The sequence below is a fragment of the Mobula birostris genome, chromosome 11 (genome assembly GCF_030028105.1).
Source record: "Mobula birostris isolate sMobBir1 chromosome 11, sMobBir1.hap1, whole genome shotgun sequence".
NCBI lineage: Eukaryota > Metazoa > Chordata > Chondrichthyes > Myliobatiformes > Myliobatidae > Mobula > Mobula birostris.
The window spans coordinates 21,360,087-21,379,471 of NC_092380.1; the positions used below are offsets into that span (position 1 = coordinate 21,360,087).

General features: G+C 42.1%; 1 long non-coding RNA gene across 1 annotated transcript in view; it reads right to left on the bottom strand.

Annotated features, from left to right (window-relative positions):
• Positions 1-2,503: 2,503 nt before the first annotated feature.
• Positions 2,504-19,385, bottom strand: part of LOC140205431 (uncharacterized) — a 52,069-nt gene continuing 35,187 nt past the window's right edge. Inside the window, exon 3 of the long non-coding RNA XR_011887840.1 lies at positions 2,504-2,685. This is a non-coding gene — a long non-coding RNA (uncharacterized lncRNA). The remainder of the gene's footprint in view (positions 2,686-19,385) is intronic.

The following is a 19,385-nucleotide window of genomic DNA, read 5'->3' on the forward strand; positions in this document are numbered from 1 at the left end:
TGGCAAGTAGGACTAAGGTGAATCCCAAACCATTCTATAAATACATCAAGAGTAAGAGGATAACTAAGGAGAGGACGGAACCACTCAAGGATAAAAGGGAGAATATTTGCTATAATGCGGAGAATGTGAGGTACTTTGCTTCAGTATTTACCAGGGAAAGGGGTATGGAGAACCAGGACGTCCGTGCTGAGTGTATAAATATATTAACATGAGGAATTCTGCAGATGCTGGAAATTCAAGCAACACACGTCAAAGTTGCTGGTGAGTGTGGTTTAATTCCACATCCCATTCCCATTCTGACATGTCTATCCACGGCCTCCTCTACTGTAAAGGTGAAGCCACACTCAGGTTGGAGGAACAACACCTTATATTCCGTCTGGGTAGCCTCCAACCTGACGGCATGAACATTGACTTCTCTAACTTACGCTAATGCCCCACCTCCCCCTCGTACCCCATCCGTTATTTATATACACACATTCTTTCTCTCACCCTCCTTTTTCTCCCTCTGACTATACCCCTTGCCCATCCTCTGGGTCCCCCCCCCTTCCTTCTCCCTAGGCCTCCTGTCCCATGATCCTCTCATATCCCTTCTGCTAATCACCTGTCCAGCTCTTGGCTCCATCCCTCCCCCTCCTGTCTTCTCCTATCATTTTGGATCTTCCCCCTCCCCCTCTCAAATCTCTTACTAGCTCTTCCTTCAGTTAGTCCTGACGAAGGGTCTCGGCCTGAAACGTCGACTGTACCTCTTCCTAGAGATGCTGCCTGGCCTGCTGTGTTCACTAGCAACTTTGATGTGTGTTGGTTGTATAAATACATAAGGCTGCTTGCAAGTCAAGGAGGTAGTGTTGGGCCTCCTAATGAGTATTAAGGTGGATGTCCTCAGGGACCAGTATCTTCATGTCCTCTCTATCCACAGGCAAGGTCCTGGAGGCTGTATGCTATACCTGTATCTAAGAAGGGAACAAGAGGAAATACTTGGCTCTATAGACAAGTCTCATGTCAGTTGTAGGAAAATTGCTGGAGAAAATTCTTAGAGATCTGATTTATGAGTATTTGGAAACCCACGGCCTAATTAGACTTTGTGTGTATCAGATTGTGCCTTACAAAATGATGAAAGAGATTGATGGGGGTAGGGCAGTGGAATTTGTCTATGTGGATTTTTATAAGGTGTTTGACCAAGTCCTTATGGGAGGTTAATCCAGAAGATTAAGATGCATGGGGTCTGTGAATTGGCTGTTTGGATTCAGATGTGGCTTGTGCATAGAAGACAGAAGGTGGTGGTTGAAGGGACTTATTTGAGCTGGAGGTCTGTAATCAGTGGTGTTCCACAAGGATCTGTACTGGAACCTCTGCTGTTTGTGATGTATATAAATAACCTGGATGGAAATGTAGATGGGTGGGTTAATAAATCTGTGGATGATACCAAAGTTGGTGGTGTACAAAACTGGCAAAGATGTAGATCAACTGCAGATATGGGTGGAGAGATGGCAGATGGAGATTAACCCAGATAAATGTGAGGTGTTGCACCCTGATAGGGCAAAGGAGACAGTACACTGTTCAGGGCAAGAACCTGAACAGTGTTGCTGCGCAGAGAAATCTTGGGATCCAAGTTCATAGCTCCTTGAAGGTGGCTACACAGGTTCATAAGATGGTTAAGAAAGCTTATGGAATGCTTGCTTTTATTAGTTCAGGCCCTGAGTTCAAAACTCAAGAGCTTATGTTGCAACTTTACAAAACTCTGGTTAGGCCACATCTGGAGTATTGCATACAGTTCTGGTCATCCCACTATAGGAAGGATGATGAGGCCTTGGAGAGGATATAGAGAGGTTTACCAGTTTGCTGCCTGGTTTAGAGGGCATGTACTATCATGAGAGGCTGGATAGACTTGGGTTGTTTTCTATGGAACAATGGAGGAGATCTGACAGAGTAGACAGGAAATACTTGTTTCCCAAGGTTGAAATGCCTAATACCAGAGGACATGCATTGAAGGCGAAAGGGGGTAGGTTCAAGGGGGATGTGAGGAGCAAGCTTTCTACTCCACGTGGTGAATGCCTGGAATGCACTGCCTGGTATGGTGGTAGAGGTAAATACATTAGAGGCTTTTAAGAAACGTTTGGATAAGCACATGGATTTAAGGAAGATGGAGGGACACAGACATTGTGCAGTTAGGAAGGAATAGTGTTTGGTGTTCTTGATTTGCTTTTTAGCTGGTTCAGCACAACACTGTGGGCCAAATGGCATGTTCCTGTGCTATACTGTTCTATGTTCTACATTCTATGTAACAGAAAGACATAATTTAGACTGAGCAACTACATGATCAGTTATTCTGGCATTATGGGTGATCAGAAAAATAAATGTATACATAAGCTAAAACTATGAATTTCATTTAAAACAGTTAAAATTTAAAAGTGCTCTTTATTTTGAAAATTACATTGATTACTGAGTCAAACAGGTGGAGGAGCTCCATGCCTTAGCCTGATTTGAGGGCAAAGTAAGGCTTTAAACAATGACCAGAAGCTGCTGCCTGTGCATTCTGTTGAAGAGTACCTTTGGCAACACCCGGGGAAGAAGGAGAAAAAGCTGGAATAAGCCACAAGCATCAGTAAAAAACAGCAAAAGCTTACAAGACACAAGTTCTTAGTCTGCGAACAAAACCAAATGGACGAGTCCAGCTGATCTTCATGTCTACAGAGAGGGGAAAGGAAATGAAAATTCTAAATACTGTATCAAGAGTGGCATTGTAGGTCCAAATAAAAAAATGCATCATATTTATTCCATTGGTTACTGCAAATGTCCAAAATTGCAACTTTAGTACATTTTCATTAATGTTAGAAATGACATTATGGGTAATCATTTTGTTGGTGTCTTCACACATCTATGTAATTTCCAACTTTGCAAATTAACAACTTCAAATTAAGAACACAACAATTGAGATTTATAATGCATATTTCTGAAGAGACTTATACAAATATTAGTTAAATTTAATTAAGCTTCATTTAATGTAAGTACAATGTCTAGTTTATTGAATGATTATATTGTTCATTACAGAAGATCTTGCCAAAATCATCTAATAGCACCATTTCTCAGCAACAATGTTATTTCTGGTAATAACAACACCGAGTTTTTTCACAAAAAAACTTTAATTCACTCATCTCCACTCCATAGAAAAACTGGGTTACAAACACTAATTATAATAAAGAACCAAATGTCACTAATTATAAAAACATCACTGTTTCTATTTGATCCTCCTCAATTGCTCTAACTCCAGTGGATCTCACAATTTTTGAGATTTCTTTTAAAACTACATCTTAGAATTGTTTTTACTCATTTATAGGATGTAGGCTTCAGAGTCAAGGCCAGAATATACTGACCATATCCTACTATGCCTTGTCTGTTGGCACGTGGCCAAGTGGTTAAGGCATTTGTCTAGTGATCGGAAGGTCGCTAGTTCGAGCCTTGGCTGAGGCAGCGTGTTGTGTCCTTGAGCAAGGCACTTAACCACACATTGCTCTGCGACGACACTGGTGCCATGCTGTATGGGTCCTAGTGCCCTTCCCTTGGAAAACATCCATGGCGTAGAGAGGGGAGACTTGCAGCATGGGCAACTGCCTGTCTTCCATTCAACCTTGCCCAGGCCTGCGCCCTGGAAACCTTCCAAGGTGCAAAACCATGGTCTCACAAGACTAACGGATGCCTCTATATTATATTATATATATACACATATATACATACACACACACACACCGTCTACTTAAGTGACAAATGTCTGTTAAATTTAGTTATTGTATCTGAATGTATCTCAGCTGTCACGGTAACAGGACTGGCTGCTGGAATTTCTAGGGCTTAGATGTTAAAAATGGGTCAGGTAAGGCAGGTAAGGAGGTAAAAGAGGTGGGGGTGGCATTGCTAATCAGGGATGGTTTCACGCCGCAGAAAGGGAAGACATCATGGAGAGATCTACTGAGTCAGTGGGGGTAGAAGTCAGAAACAGAAAGGGAACCACTACATTACTGGGGGTATTCTATAGCTGACTACAGGGTCACCAAGGAGCAGATCAGTAGACAGATTCTGGAAAGATGCAAAAATACTAGGGTTGTTGCCATGGGTGCTTCAACTTCCCTAATATTGATTGGTACCCCTTTAATGCAAGAGGTTTTGAGGGCAGACTTTAGATAGGTCCAAAAGTATTCCTGATACAATATATAGATATGCTGACTCAAGAAGAGGCCATACTGCATCTGGTACTAGGCAATCAGATGACTGATCTCTCAGTAGGTGAGCATTTTGGAGACAGTGACCACAACTCTCTAACTTTAGCATAGCCATGGACAAGGATAGGAGCAAACCATTTAGGAAAGAATTTAATTAGGGGAGAGCTATTATGCTATTAGGCAGGAACTTAGGAACATATGTACTCAGGGAAATGTAAAATGGAAATGTGGAGATTGTTTAGGGAATACTTGTATGGAGTTCTGGATAGCTTTGTCGCATTGAGCTGGGAAAGAAAGTTAGGGTGAAAGAAACATAGTTGGCAAGAAAAATGGAACATTTAGCCAGAGGCAGAAGGAAGCATACTTAAGATTTAGGAAGCAAAGATCTGATAGGACTCTTCAGTTCCATGTTCAAAGTAAAGTTATTATCAAACTACAAACGTGTATGTCACTATATAGTACACTGAGATTCATTTTCATAAAGATATTTACAGGCCAAAGATATACATAGAATCAATGAAAAAAACTACACAGACTGACAATCAATGTGCAAAAGAATAAAAAATGGCAAATACAAAAATAAACAAATAAATAATGCTAACATGTTGTAGAGTCCTTGAAATTGAATCCATAAGTTGTCAAATCAGTTCAGAGTTCACAGTTATAAGGTAGCAAGGAAGGAGTTTAAGGAGGGAGTTAGGGGAGCTAGAAGCAGACATGAGAAAGCCTTGGCAAGTAATATTTTAAAAAGACCCAAGCCATTGTACAAGTACGTAAAGAATGGGAAAATAACAGTGACAGTAGGACCAATCAGGGATAAAAGAGGAAACATATGCCCACAGTTGTGGGAGGTAGGGACAGTCTTTAATGCATACTTTGTTTCAGCATTCACCATTGAACAGACCTTGACTAATGTGAGGTCAGTATAGAACAGGGTATAAAATGGGTTGGTACAACTCAAGAAGAAGGAAGCATGGAACTTTTGAAAAACATTAGGATAGATAGGTCACAGGGCCAGATGAGATATATTCTAGGTTAATAAGTGAGAGAAGAGACTGCTGGACTGTTGGCAATAATCGTTACATCATCACTGGCAGCAACAAGTACAGCCAGATGATCAGACTTTCCGAAGTGTGAGCATGGAATAGCACGGTATTCATTCCTGATGGTGGTGTAACAGTAGTCCAGTGTATTGTTCCCTCTGGTGGTACAAGTGATTTGTTGATGGTAATTATTTAGTGACTTTTTCAAGCTGGTCTAATTAAAATCCCCACTAAATGACGATGAAGGTGTCAGGGTGTGCTGTTTCGCGCATGTTGATCACATTCCACAGACTGTATGACATTGGCCTGAGGTGGAACGTACACTGCTACCAAAATGATTGGTAAAATCTCCCACAGCAGGTAAAATGGACGGCACTTAATTGCAGGGTACTCCAGGTCGGGTGAGCAGAATTGGGACATCACTGATACATTTGTGCACCAAGAGGAGTTGATCATAAGGCATACATCTCCACCTCTGCCTCTGTCCTATCCTGGTGGTGTATAGGGAACACATCAATCTGAATTGCTGTGTCCAGTACGGGAGGGATTAACCAGGATTCCATGAAACAAAGAATGCAAGTGGTCCTAATGTCCCTCTGATATAGCTCCCTTGCTCTGAGATCTTCAATTTTATTTACTAGAGACTACGTTTGTCAGCAAGATACCCGGTATAGGGAGTCAAAACCCCATTTTCTTAAACGCACCTGTATCCCGGACCGCCAGCCACATTTCCTTCGAGGAGTCTGATGAGCAGTATGGCCACAATCAGCATTGTTTCCACTGGTTTTAAGCAGTGACAGATTGTTCAATCACATTGAAATATCTTTATTAACTGTACAGACCGTGGAAGCAGTTGTGATTCTCAGCTTATCAAGACTGAAATGGGAATATTTAATCGTATCCATCGAGCTGCACTGCAATGAAATCACCCCAGGAGTAAATGCCACGTGTAGAACCAGAGGAGTGAGCACACCTGACCATTGTTACAGCACCATCAAGAATGCTTACTGTGCCATCCCACTGCCACACCTGGTTGTACTTCTACACCTGGCGTGCAAGCAGAAACTGAAGACTGCAGCGCCAGTGGTGAGAATCAGGCATGGTCAAGGGAGGCAGAGGAATGCTGACAAGACATTTGTATAATTATAGCAAAAGTTATGACATAAGACTTAGGAGCAGAATTAGGCCATTCAGCCCACCGTCATTAGTGGAAAGCTAGAGGATTGGGAAGCCTTTAAAAACCAAGAAAAGTTGAAACATGAATGAAGCTGGTCATTGATATAAAAGAGGATACCAAAAGTTTTTTTTTTAAGACATAAAAACAGTAAAGGAGAGATGAGAGTGGAAAGTAACAGTGAAGAGGTATTAGTGGGGATAAAGAAATAGTATTTAGTATTTTGCACCAGAGATGAAATTCAAGAGTGTTGGAGGCAGAAGTGAAGATCAGTTGCTGCTACTAAGGAGAAGGTACTTAGGAAGCTGAAAGAACTGAAGGTGGATAGGTCACCTGGACCTGATGGATCACACTACAGATAGCTGAAGAAATCGTGGAGGCATTAGTAGTGAATCATTTGACTTTGGAATGGTTCTGGAGGACTCTTTCAGAAGGGATGGCGGGAAAAGACAGGAAATTATAGGCCAAGCCACTTAACCTGACTGCAGTGGTTGGTGAGATGTTGGAGACATTAAAGATGAGGTTTCGGGGTACTAGGAGGCACATGATAAAATAGGCCACAGTTAGCATGATTTCCTTAAGGCGAAATCTTTCTTGACAAATCTGTTGGGAGGATTGAGAAAGGAGAGTCAGTGGATGTAAATTACTTGGATTTTCAGAAGGCTTTTGACAAGATGCCCAACATGAAGCTGCTAAACAAAATTAGAGCCTATGGTATTATAGGAAAAATACTAACATGGAGTAACATGGACAAAGGTTTGGCTAATTGGCAGGAGGCAAAGAATGGGAATAAAGAAGTCCTTTTCTAGTTGGCCACCAGTGATTAGTGGTGTTCCACAGGGGTCAGTGTTGAGACCACTTCTTTTCACATTATAGCTCAACAATTTGGATAACAAAATTGATGGCTTTGTGACCAAGTTGCTCATGCATCCTTCTAGCTCTCAATTGACAATGAACCCATGTACACAGTCCACCTCACTATATATATATTTTCTTTACTGCACTTTTTGCGCTACTTATTTAAATTTTTATTTTTTATTGTATTTTATAGTTTTTAATTATGTATTGCAATGTAGTGTTGCCACAACACAACATAATTCATGACATGCCAGTAATATTATACCTGACTCTAAATCTAATCTAAAGACACACTCAATGTTTTAGGAACAGCTTCTTCCCCTCAAATAGCTGATTTCCAAATGGTCCATGAACCCACATACACGACCTCACTATTTTATTCTCTTTTCTGCACTACTATATTTTTGTTTATATTTCTTATTGTAACTTAAAGTATATTTATGAAGAGCCTATGGTATTACAGGAAAGATGTTAACATTGACAGATGCTTGGCTAACAGGCAGAAAGCAAAGAATATGAACAAAGGCGGTTTTTTCTGGTTGACTGCTAGTGGCTAGTGACCAGCAACAGGGGTCGCTGTTGGGTCCACTCATTTTAAAATGAAATGTTAACGATTTGGATGACAGAATAGATGGCTTTGTGGCCAAATTTGCAGATCATACAAAGACAGTTGAAGGGGCAGGTTCCATTGTTCTTTGATCTATGTCAATGATCTGGATGATAATGTGGTAAATTGCATTGGCCAATTTCTGAATGACACCAAGATGGAAGTGTAGTTGACATGAAGAAGGCTATCAAAACCTGCAGCAGGATATGGACCAGACGGGAAAGATAGGCTGAAAAATGGCAGAGGGAATTTAATGCAGACAAGTGTGAGGTGTTGCACTTGGGTAGGACTTCTGCAGTGAATGGTAGGGCACTGAGGAGTTTAGTAGAAGAGAGAAGTCTGGGAATGCAGTGGTCAATTATGCCGATGATACAAAGCTAGGTGAAGGAGCAAGCAGTGTTGAGGAAGTAGAGGGTCTGCAAAAGTACTTGGGAAGATTAAGATAATGGGCAAATAAGTGGCAGATGAAATACAATGTAGGGAAGTGTACAGTCATGCACTTTGGTAGAAGGAATAAAGATTTAGACTATTTTCTAAATGAGGAGGAAATTCAGAAATCGGATCTGCAAAAGGACTTGGGAGCTCTAGTGCAGGATTTTGTAAAGGTTAATTTGCAGGTTAAGTCCGTAGTAAGGAAGGCAAATGCAAATGCATATTAGCATAAATGTAATATTAGCATTAATTTCAAGAGGACAAGAACATAAAAGCAAGGATGTAATGCTGAAGCTTAATAAGACTGCTTTAGGGCCTCATCTCTAAGAAAGACTATGCTGGCATTGGAGGGGGCCCAGCGGACATTTACAAGAATGATTCTGAGAAAGAGAGTGTTGAACATAGGACATTAAGAAGTCATCTGATAAAGATATAAAACACCATGAGTGGCATAGACAGGGTAAAAGCACACAGTACCTTTTTCCCTAAGGATGCTAAAAAGAAGTGGGCATAAATTTAAGATCAGATGTGAGAGATTTAAAAGAGCTATCAGGAATAGCTTCTTCACACAAACAGTGATGCATATTTGGACTGAGTCATCAGGAATAGTGGTTGAGGCAGGCACTTCAGCAACACTTAACACCAACTAGATAAGTACATGGATAGTAGAGGTTTAGAGGGCTATTGTCGAAACATGAGCAGATAGGACTAACTCCCAGGGCAACAAATTAGCAAGGACAAGTTGGGCCAAAGGGCCTGCTTCCTTGCTGTACAACTTTGATACTAGCCTGAAGTGACAGCAGGATCTCTTTCTAAATATATCCGATTTAGCTTTCAGATAGATTCCTTCAACAATATGCTGTTTGCTTATTAGTGCCCATCAGCCATTCTGGCACAAAGATTAACCTTTACAGTTTCAAGTCTCATTTTTTCAACTTCAGTTCAATTAATTATTTATTTTAAGCTTTTGAAATATAAAAGCTTTTAAAAATCCAAATATTCTTTCATTTCTCTATTTTTCTTTCCAAACATTTTCTGGTTCACCCACTAATTATACTTGTTGTTCAATCCTTGTGCTGTTTATTTCTTCAATTGGTTAAGCCCTATCAGTACTTTCCTACAAAGCAAGTTTTATCAGCTAGCTCAAAGAGCAACTTGAAATGCAAAACAATCAATTAACTGATTAATCACTATTTTGATGATTGTGAGCTAATACATCTAAATTATTTCCATGAACTCATGGGATCATGAGTTCTTCCCCGTGTTTCATAAGTATAATATGAGTCCTATATTGACATATGGTGTGCATGATTCAAAAAGTTCAAAGTTCAGAAGTTAATTTTATATCAAAGTATACAACTTGAAATTCTTCTCTGGGTAGCCATGAAACCAAGAAAGGCAGCACAATCATCAGCCCCCAAATACCTCCTCCTGCACAAAAAAATTATCAAAATAGAGCAGGCACATCGATCCCCAAATCCCTCCTTCCACACAAAAAAAATGAACAAAAATGGAACAGGCACATCCGCCCCCAAATCCCTCCTCCTGCACAAAAAAAACCAGCAGAACAGAACAGGCACATTGATCCCCAAATCCCTCCTTCCACAAAAAAAAAAAGAACAAAAATGGAACAGGCACATCCGCTCCAAAATCTCTCCTCCTGCACAAAAATAAATGAACAAAATGGAACAAGCACATCGACCCCCAAATCTTAACTCCCACACAAACGAAAACAGATAGGCACATCAGCCCCCAAATACCCCTACGCGCACAAAAAAGGACAATAAAATTTGGGTGAAAAACACAGAATATAAAATACTATAAGACCAAAAAAAAAGTCTATAGTCTAAGTACACATTCAAAATGCAGAAAATCTGGGCAACACTCTCTGGACCTGTGGCAGACCTTTCCCTCTCTGTATCAAATCGATCAATAAAAAAGGCAGCCAGTGCTCACCCTCTGCATTCACCTTGATGCTTCAATCTCCCTCATCGCTTTAATTGGCGAACAATAGAACCTTTAATCAGCACAATGGAGTCGAATAACAGCTTGTGCCCCATCCTGAGGCCTTCTCGCCACAAAGTTCGCACATGCTGCCTCTGGCTCCCGGAATCCTCGCAGAGACTGCAGAGTACTGAAGCACCTGAACAATCTCCAAGCTTCTGCATTCGCCTCGATGTTTCAATACGCTTGTCACTTCAATTGGCGAACAATGGAAGCTTTAATCGGCGAATTAGAATTGACCATTGGCTCGCAGCCTGCCCACCATGAGGTTCACATACGCTGCCTCTGTCTCCTGGAATCTCTCAAAGACTGCAGAGCGTTGGAACACCCAAACAATCTCTAAACAGCAAATCACAGGCTCTAACAGTTCCAGAATCACATCCAAGACGAAAAACAATAGTAAAAGACATAAAAGAAGTGAAGCATATGGTTTCATGATCTATCCAAATGATGTCAACCGAAGGACTGTTGTATGCAAACACCATCTTGACCGGAAATTTCTTTTTTGACAATGTTTTTTGCCAATATTAATCAAGTTAAAACCAGCTGTATTTACATACACATTTGCAACAGCAGTTTTTAAAATACCGAGTGCTTACAACAGACTAGTTCTCCTGCTGATATTTTGTCTTTTTCAGTTCAGTCAGTATTCATTCCTAAATCATCTTAACTTCAAACATCTCTGCTGAAATACCACATAATTTTGTGTTCTTAACAAAATATCAAATTTCAGTTTGAATTTCACTGAAGTATACAAATCCTAATAAACCTGCAAAATACTTTCTCTTGTACCTTAATATTCAAAATTGTATTCCAGCACATTATATCTTATACTCTTAAAAAAGTTGCTCTAAACATTCAAATTCCATTCATGTTTCTCTTAATGCAATTTACATTGAATTCTGATGTCCAATGATCTCACTTTCAAATTAATTGGCTTTTATACTTTTAATGTTTCTAAAATATCACTTACCATGGCTCTGTCCTTTTCCACCTATGTCCATGACACCTCACATGTTCTCAATTTGACAACTTTCAAATTTCCTGCCCACCCCTCACCACCTCATTTTTCCTAAGAATAGTCAGTTCCTGTACACTTCTATCACACTTCAGAAAGGCCTCAGAGGTTGTTGCTTTTTGGAACATACACACAATCAGTTCTCCTCCACCAACACCTTCCTGTTTGGCAAACTTGTATTTACCCTCAACAACTTCTCTCCTGGCTCCTTATACTTTCTCCACACCAAAGCCGTGGCCATGAGCACTTGAATGGGCCTCAGTTATGGCTACCTTTTTATTGGCTACATGGAGCAATCCATGTTCCAAGCCTAATCTGGCACCATTCTCCAATTCTTTCTCTACTACTTTGATGATTGTATTTTATATTCGTGTAGTGATGCTGAACTTTATCCATTTCGCTGCCAAATTCCATCTCACCCTCAAGTTCACTTGGTCCATCTTAGACTCTGCTCTTCCCTTCCTTGATCTATCTCCATCCAAGGACACAGATATCTCCAATATCCACGATAAACTACTGATTCCCACAGCTACCTTGACTACAACCACCTCACGGCCTCCCTGTCAGGCTGTTTCTCTATCTCTGTTCTCAGGTCGAGGCCTTCCATCCCCTGAGATTGAAGCCCTCACTCTCATCCCCTCTATTCCTTTATCCTATTCTCACCCCCTCCCTAGTAGATCTGGGGTAGAGTTCTCTTGGTCCTCACCTTGCCCTCCTGAGTCCATCTGTTCCATACAAAGCCAGGACCCTACCTTTCACCGAATGCATCCTACCCAGGTTTGATCTTCCAAATGCAAAACCTTGCATTTATCTGGATTGAAAGCCATTTATCAATTCTCAGCTCAGGTGTCTAGTCTATCAAGATCCCTCTGTAATTTGTCATAAACGTGTACACCATCTACTACACTAGCTATTTTGGATAGATAGATAGATACTTCATTGATCCCAAAAGAAATTAGTGTCACAATAGCATTAGAAGTGCACAGATATACAAATCTACAGATATTAGAAGAGAAGAATAAAAAATGTTACCTCGAACAGTTGAGCTGGGCAGGGGGGGGGTGGGGGGGTCATCATTTCTGCGGTTATAGGCTGACTAATTATAGAGCCTAATGGCCAAAGGTAAGAATGACTTCATATAGCGCTCTTTACAGCAGTGCAGTTGTCTTAGTCTATTATTAAAAGTGCTCATCTGTTCAACCTAGGTGGCATGCAAAGGGTGAGAAACATTGTCCAGAATTGACAGGATCTTCCATAGGGTCGGTATTCACCAATGAAAAGGACCTTGGCAATTGTGGGGATGACATACAATGGACTGAAATGTTTGAGTATATAGATATTAATAAAGAAGATGTGCTGGAGCTTTTGAAAAGTATTAAGTCAGATAAGTCGCTTGGACCAGACGAGACCTACCCCAGGTTACTGTGGGGAGCGAGGAAGGAAATTGCTGAGCCTCTGGCGATGATTTTTGCATCATAAATAGGGAAGAGAAAAGTACCAGAGGATTGGAAGGTTGCAAATGTTGCTCCTTTGTTCAAGAAAGGGAGTAGAGATAACCCAGGAAATTATAAACCAGTAAGTCTTACTTTAGTGGTGGGCAAGTTGTTGGAGAAGATCCTGAGAGGCAAGATTTATGAGCATTTGGAAAGACATAATCTGATTAGGGATAGTCAGCATGGCTTTGTCAAGGGCAGGTCATGCCTTAAAAACCTGATTAAATTCTTTGAGGATGTAACAAAACACACTGATGAAGTTAGAGCACTGGATGTAGTGTATATGGATTTCACTAAGGCATTTGACAAGGTTCTGCAAGCGAGGCTCATTCAGAAGGTAATGAGGCATGGAATCCAAGGAAACCTTGCTTTGTGGATCCAGAATTGGCAGGACCACAGAAGGCTAAGGGTGGTTGTGGATGGTTCATATTCTGCATGGAGGACAGTGTGGCGTTCTGCAGGGATCTATTCTGGGATCCCTCCTTTTTGTGATTTTTATAAATGACCTGAATGAGGAAGTAGAAGTGCGGGTTAGTAAGTTCACTGATGACACAAAAATTGGAGCATTGTCAGAGGTTACAGCAGGACATCTATAGGACGCAGAACTGGGCTGAGAAGTGGCAAATGGAGTTCAACCCAGATAAGTGTGAAGTAGTTCATTTCGATAGGTCAAACTTGAGGACAGAATTTAATATTAATGGTAAGACTCTTGGTAGTGTGGAGGATCAGCAAGATCTTAGGGTCCATGTCCATAGGACACTCAAAAGCTGCTGCGCAGGTTGACATTGTTGTTAAGAAGGCGTATGGTATGTTGGCCTTTATCAACTGGGATTAAGTTCAAGAGCCATGAGGTAATGTTACAACTATACAGTATAAGACCTTAGTTAGACCCCACGGAGTACTGTGTTCAGTTCTGGTCACCTCATTACAGGAAGGATGTGGACATTATAAGAGAGAGTACAGAGGAGATTTACAAGGATGTTGCCTACATTGGAGAGTATGCCTCATGAGAATAGGTTGAGTGAACTTGGCCTCTTCTCCTTGGAGCAATGGAGGATGAGAGGTGACCTGATAAAGGTCTATAAGACGATGGGAGGCATTGATTGTGTGGATAGCCAGAGGCTTTTTCCCAGGGCTGAAATGGCTAACATGAGGGGGCAGAGTTTTAAGGTGCTTAGAAGTAGGTACAAGGGGGATGTCAGAGGTAAGATTTTCACACAGAGTGGTGGGTGTGTGGAATGCACTGTCAGCGTTGGTGGTAGAGGCAGATACAATAGGGTTGTTTAAAAGATTCTTAGATAGATACGTGGAACTTAGAAAAATAAAGGGCTATGCAGTAGCGAAATTCTAGGCAGCTTCTAGAGTAAGTCAGCACAACATTGTGGGCTGAAGGGTCTGTGATGTGCTGTAGATTTTCTACGTTTCTATCTACAGGGTCTTCTGTTCTACGACAGCCTCCAGCGTGTCCAGTTTGACTCTTATAGCAGAGCCAGCCTTTCTAATCAGTTTATTGAGCCTGTTGGCATCACCTGTGTTGATGCCATTGCCCCAGCACACCATCGCATAGAAGATTATACTGGCGACAACAGACTGCTAGAGTGTGTGAAGGAGAGCCCTGTATACTTCAAAGGACATCAGTCTCCTCAGGAAGTAGAGATGGCTCTGCCCTTCTTGTACACAGCCTCTGTGTTGGTGCTCCACTCAAGTCTATCATCCAGGTGCACCCCCAGGTACTTGGTCAATAGTAACAGGGAGCAATGCCGTATCATTTGCAAACTTACCAGCCATTTCTTGTACATTCACATCCAGATTGTTTATATAAATTATAACAACAAAGCTCCTTGCACACTCCTAATCACAGGCAACCCTCAAACATCACTAAGAGTAGAACCTTCCTACCACTGAGCCTATTTTCTCTCTCAGATCCTATGCAATGCAACCTTCTAGACTAGCATGCTGTGAGGGACCTTGTCAAAGGTATGTTAAGCTGCATATATTTAACATTAGCTGTGTTACTCTCATCTAACCTCTTTACCTCCTTAAAGACCTTCAAGAAATTTGCCAGACATGGCCTCTTACGCACAAAATCATGCTGACTGTCCCAAGTCAGGCCTTGACTCTCCAAATATCGGTAGATCCTGTCCCTTAGCACTCCCTCAAGCAATTTACTCATTGATGTCAACCTCATTCCCTGTAGTTTCCTGATTTGTTTCTGCTTTAAACAATAGCACCACATTAACTATTCTACATTCCTCCAGGACATCATCTCAAGCTAGAGATGAAACAATTATCTCTGCAAAGGCCTCCACAATTTCTTCTCTAGCTTCTCACAAGAATGCACTAGGTCAGGACCTGGAGTTTTATCCACCCTAATGCACTTTAAAGCCTCCAATATTGCAAAATGATTGGCAAAATGACTGCTAGGAGCCACTTAGACAATAGACAACAGGTGCAGGAGTAGGCCATTCAGCCCTTCGAGCCAGCACCACCATTCACTGTGATCATGGCTGATTATCCACAATCAGCACCCTTTTCCTGCTTTCTCCCCATATCCCTTCACTCCGCTATCTTTAAGAGCTCTATCTAACTCTTTCTTGAAAGAATCCAGAGAATTGGCCTCCACTGCCTTCTGAGGCAGAGCATTCCACAGAACCACAACCCTCTGTGTGAAAAAGTTTTTCCTCAACTCCATTCTAAATTGTCTACCCCTTATTCTCAAATTGTGGCCTCTGGTTCTGGACTCCCCCAACATCAAGAACATGTTTCCTGCCTCTAGCGTGTCCAATCCCTTAATAATCTTATATGTTTCAATCAGATCCCCTATCATCCTTCTAAATTCCAGTGTATACAACCCCAGTCACTCCAATCCTTCAACATATCATAGTCCCGCAATCCCGGGAATTAACCTCGTGAACCTACGCTGCACTCCCTCAATAGCTAGAATGTCCTTGCTCAAATTTGGAGACCAAAACTGTACACAATGCTCAGCTGTGGTCTCACCAGGGCCATGTACAATTGCAGAAGGACCTCTTTGCTCCTATACTCAACTCCCCTTGTTATGAAGGCCAACATGCCATTAGCTTTCTTCACTGCTTGCTGTACCTGCATGCTTACTTTCAGTGACTGATGAACAAGGACACCTAGATCTCGTTGTACTTCCCCTTTTCCTAACTTGACACCATTCAGGTAGTAATCTGCCTTCCTGTTCTTGCCACCAGAGTTGATAACCTCACATTTATCCACATTAAACTGCATCTGCCATGCATCTACCCACTCACCCAGCCTGTCCAAGTAACCCTGCATTTTCATAACATCCTCCTCACATTTCACACTGCCACCCAGCTTTGTGTCATCTGTAAATTTGCTAATGTTACTTTTAATCCCTTCATCTAAATCATTAATGTATATTGTAAATAGCTGCGGTCCCAGCACCGAGCCTTGTGGTACCCCAATAGTCACTGCCTGCCATTCTGAAAAGGACCCATTAATCCCTACTCTGTTTCTTGTCTGCTAACCAATTTTCTATCTATGTCAGTACCCTACCCCCAATACCATGTGCACTAATTTTGCCCACTAATCTCCTATGTGGGACCTTATCAAAGGTTTTCTGAAAGTCCAGGTATACTACATCCACTGGCTTTCCCATGTACATTCTCATAGTTACATTCTCAAAAAAATTCCAGAAGATTAGTCAAGCATGATTTCCCCTTCGTAAATCCATGCTGACTCAGACCCATCCTGCCACTGCTATCCAAATATGCCGCTATTTCATCTTTTATAATTGATTACAGCATCTTTCCCACCACTGATGTCAGACTAACTGGTCTATATTTGCCTGTTTTCTCTCTCCCTCCTTTCTTAAAAAGTGGGATAACATTAGCTACCCTCCAATCCGCAGGAACTGATCCTGAATCTATAGAACATTGAAAAATGATTACCCACGATTTCATCCACGATTTCTAGAGCCACCTCCTTAAGTACCCTGGGATGCAGACCATCAGGCCCTGGGGATTTATCAGCGTTCAGTCCCATCAGTTTACCCATCACCATTTTCTGCCTGATGTGAATTTACTTCAGTTCCTCTGTTACCCTAGGTCCTCTGGCCACCATTACATCTGGGAGATTGTTTGTATCTTCCCTAGTGAAGACAGATCCAAAGTACCTGTTCAGCTCATCTGCCATTTCCTTGTTCCCCATAATAATTTCACCCATTTCTGTCTTCAAGGGCACAACTTTGGTCTTAACTAATTTTTTCCTCTTCACATACCTAAAGAAGCTTTTACTATCCCCCTTTATATTCTTGGCTAGCTTACCTTCATACCTCATCTTTTCCCCCCGTATTGCCTTTTTAGTTATCTTCTGTTGCTCCTTAAAAGTCTCCCAATCCTCTGGCTTCCCACTCAGCCTTGCTATGTTATACTTCCTCTCTTCTATTTTTATACTGTCCTTGACTTCCCTTGTCATCCACGGTCACCCCTTACTCCCCTTAGAATCTTTCTTCCTCTTTGGAATGAACTGATCCTGCACCTTCTGTATTATTCCCAGAAATACCTGCCATTGTTGTTCCACTGTCATCCCTGCTAAGGTATCTTTCCAGTCAACTTTGGCCAGCTCCTCCCTCATGGGTCCATAGTCCCCTCTCTTCAACTGTAATACTGACACTTCCGATCTTCCCTTCTCCCTCTCAAGTTGTAGATTAAAACATATCATATTATGGTCACTACCTCCTAATGGCTCCTTCACCTCGAGTTCCCTTAACAAATCTGGCTCATTACACAACACTAAATCCAGAATTGCCTTCTCCTTGGTAGGCTCTAATACAAGCTGCTCTAAGAATCCATCTCTGAGGCATTCCACAAACTCCCTTTCTTGGGGTCCAGTACCAACCTGATTTTCCCAGTCTACCTGCATGTTGAAATCCCCCATAACAACTATACAATTACCTTTGCGACATGCCAATTTTAACTCTTGATTGAACTTGCACCCTATATCCAGGCTACTGTTTGGTGGCCTGTAGATAACTCCCATCAGGGTCTTTTTGCCCTTACAGTTTCTCAGTTCTATCCACACTGACTCTACATCTCCTGATTCTGTGTCACCCCTTGCAAGTGACTGAATTTCATTCCTCACCAGCAGAGCCGCCTCACCCCCGTCGGCCAACCTGTCTGTCCTTTCGATAGGATGTATATCCCTGAATATTCATTTCCCAGCCCTGGTCCTCTTGCAGCCATGTCTCTCTTATTCTCACAACATCATACTTGCCAATTTCCAACTGAGCCTCAAGCTCATCCACTTTATTTCTTATACTCCGTGCATTCATATATAATATTTTTAATCCATTACTCCCCTCACCTTTTACATCGATTCCTGTTGCACTTGGCCATACTGTCTGATCCCTTCCTGAGCTTTCCGCCCCTTTAATTCTGTTGTCTTTCTTAACTTTTCTTATTCTCTCATTCCCTTTAACTCCATTCTTATATTTTCAGTTCACCCCTCCCCCCACTACTTAGTTTAAACACACCCGTGTAGTAGTGGCAAACCTGCCTGCCAGAACGCTGGTCCCCCGTCTGTTAAGGTGCAACCCGTCCCCTCTGTACAATTCATCCTTACCCCAAAACAGATCCCAGTGGTCCAAGATTCTAAATCCCTGCTTCCCGCACCAGCTCCTCAACCACACATTCAGATCCCCTATTTCCCTGTTCCTGTCCTCTCCAGCACAAGGAACTGGAAGCAAACCCAATATAACCACCCTGGAGGTCCTGCTTTTCAGCCTTCTTCAGAGTTCTCCGAAGTCACGCTGCAAAATGTCTCTCATCTTCTTCCCGACGTCATTTGTGCCGACATGCACCACCACCTCCGGATGTTCACCTTCACCCTTGAGGATGCCCTGCAATCGGTCCCTGATGTCCTGGATCCTAGCACCAGGGAGGCAACACACCATCCTTAAATCCCACCTGTTGCCGCAGAAACCCCTATCTGTACCTCTCACTATGGAGTTCCCTATTACCACGGCTGTGCCTGACATCTGTCTCCTCAGCTTTGTTTCAGCGCCAATTTTTGACTTGCAGACCCGTCCGCCTCTCAGACTGGCACTGTCTTCTGTCCCGACAGCTTCCAAGAGGGTGAACCTTTTTTCAAGAGGCACATCCCCCCGGGGTCTCCTGTACTCCAAGCATCCATCCCTTCCTCATCATCAGCCCCTTTCTCTCTTCCGGTATCTTAAGTGTAACGATCCCACTACAGGTCCTGTCCAGAAAATTCTCTGTTTCCTGGATGACCCTGAGGTCATCCAGTTGCCTCTCCAGTGCCTCAACACGGTCCTTCAGGAGCTGAACCTGGACACAATTTCCAAAATTTGCAGCAGTCAGAGGCACCATCAACGTCCTGACCTCCCACATCATGCAAGAAGCACACTGAATCAGTTGTCCTGTCATTTCTTCACCACTTCTCACCCCCTCCAACTGTGGCGTAGTCTCCTCCCTCAGCCTCCTCGCCGAAGACTCTCTAGACAAAGAGAGTCTATTATCTGCCTCTCTTAGCCGTTT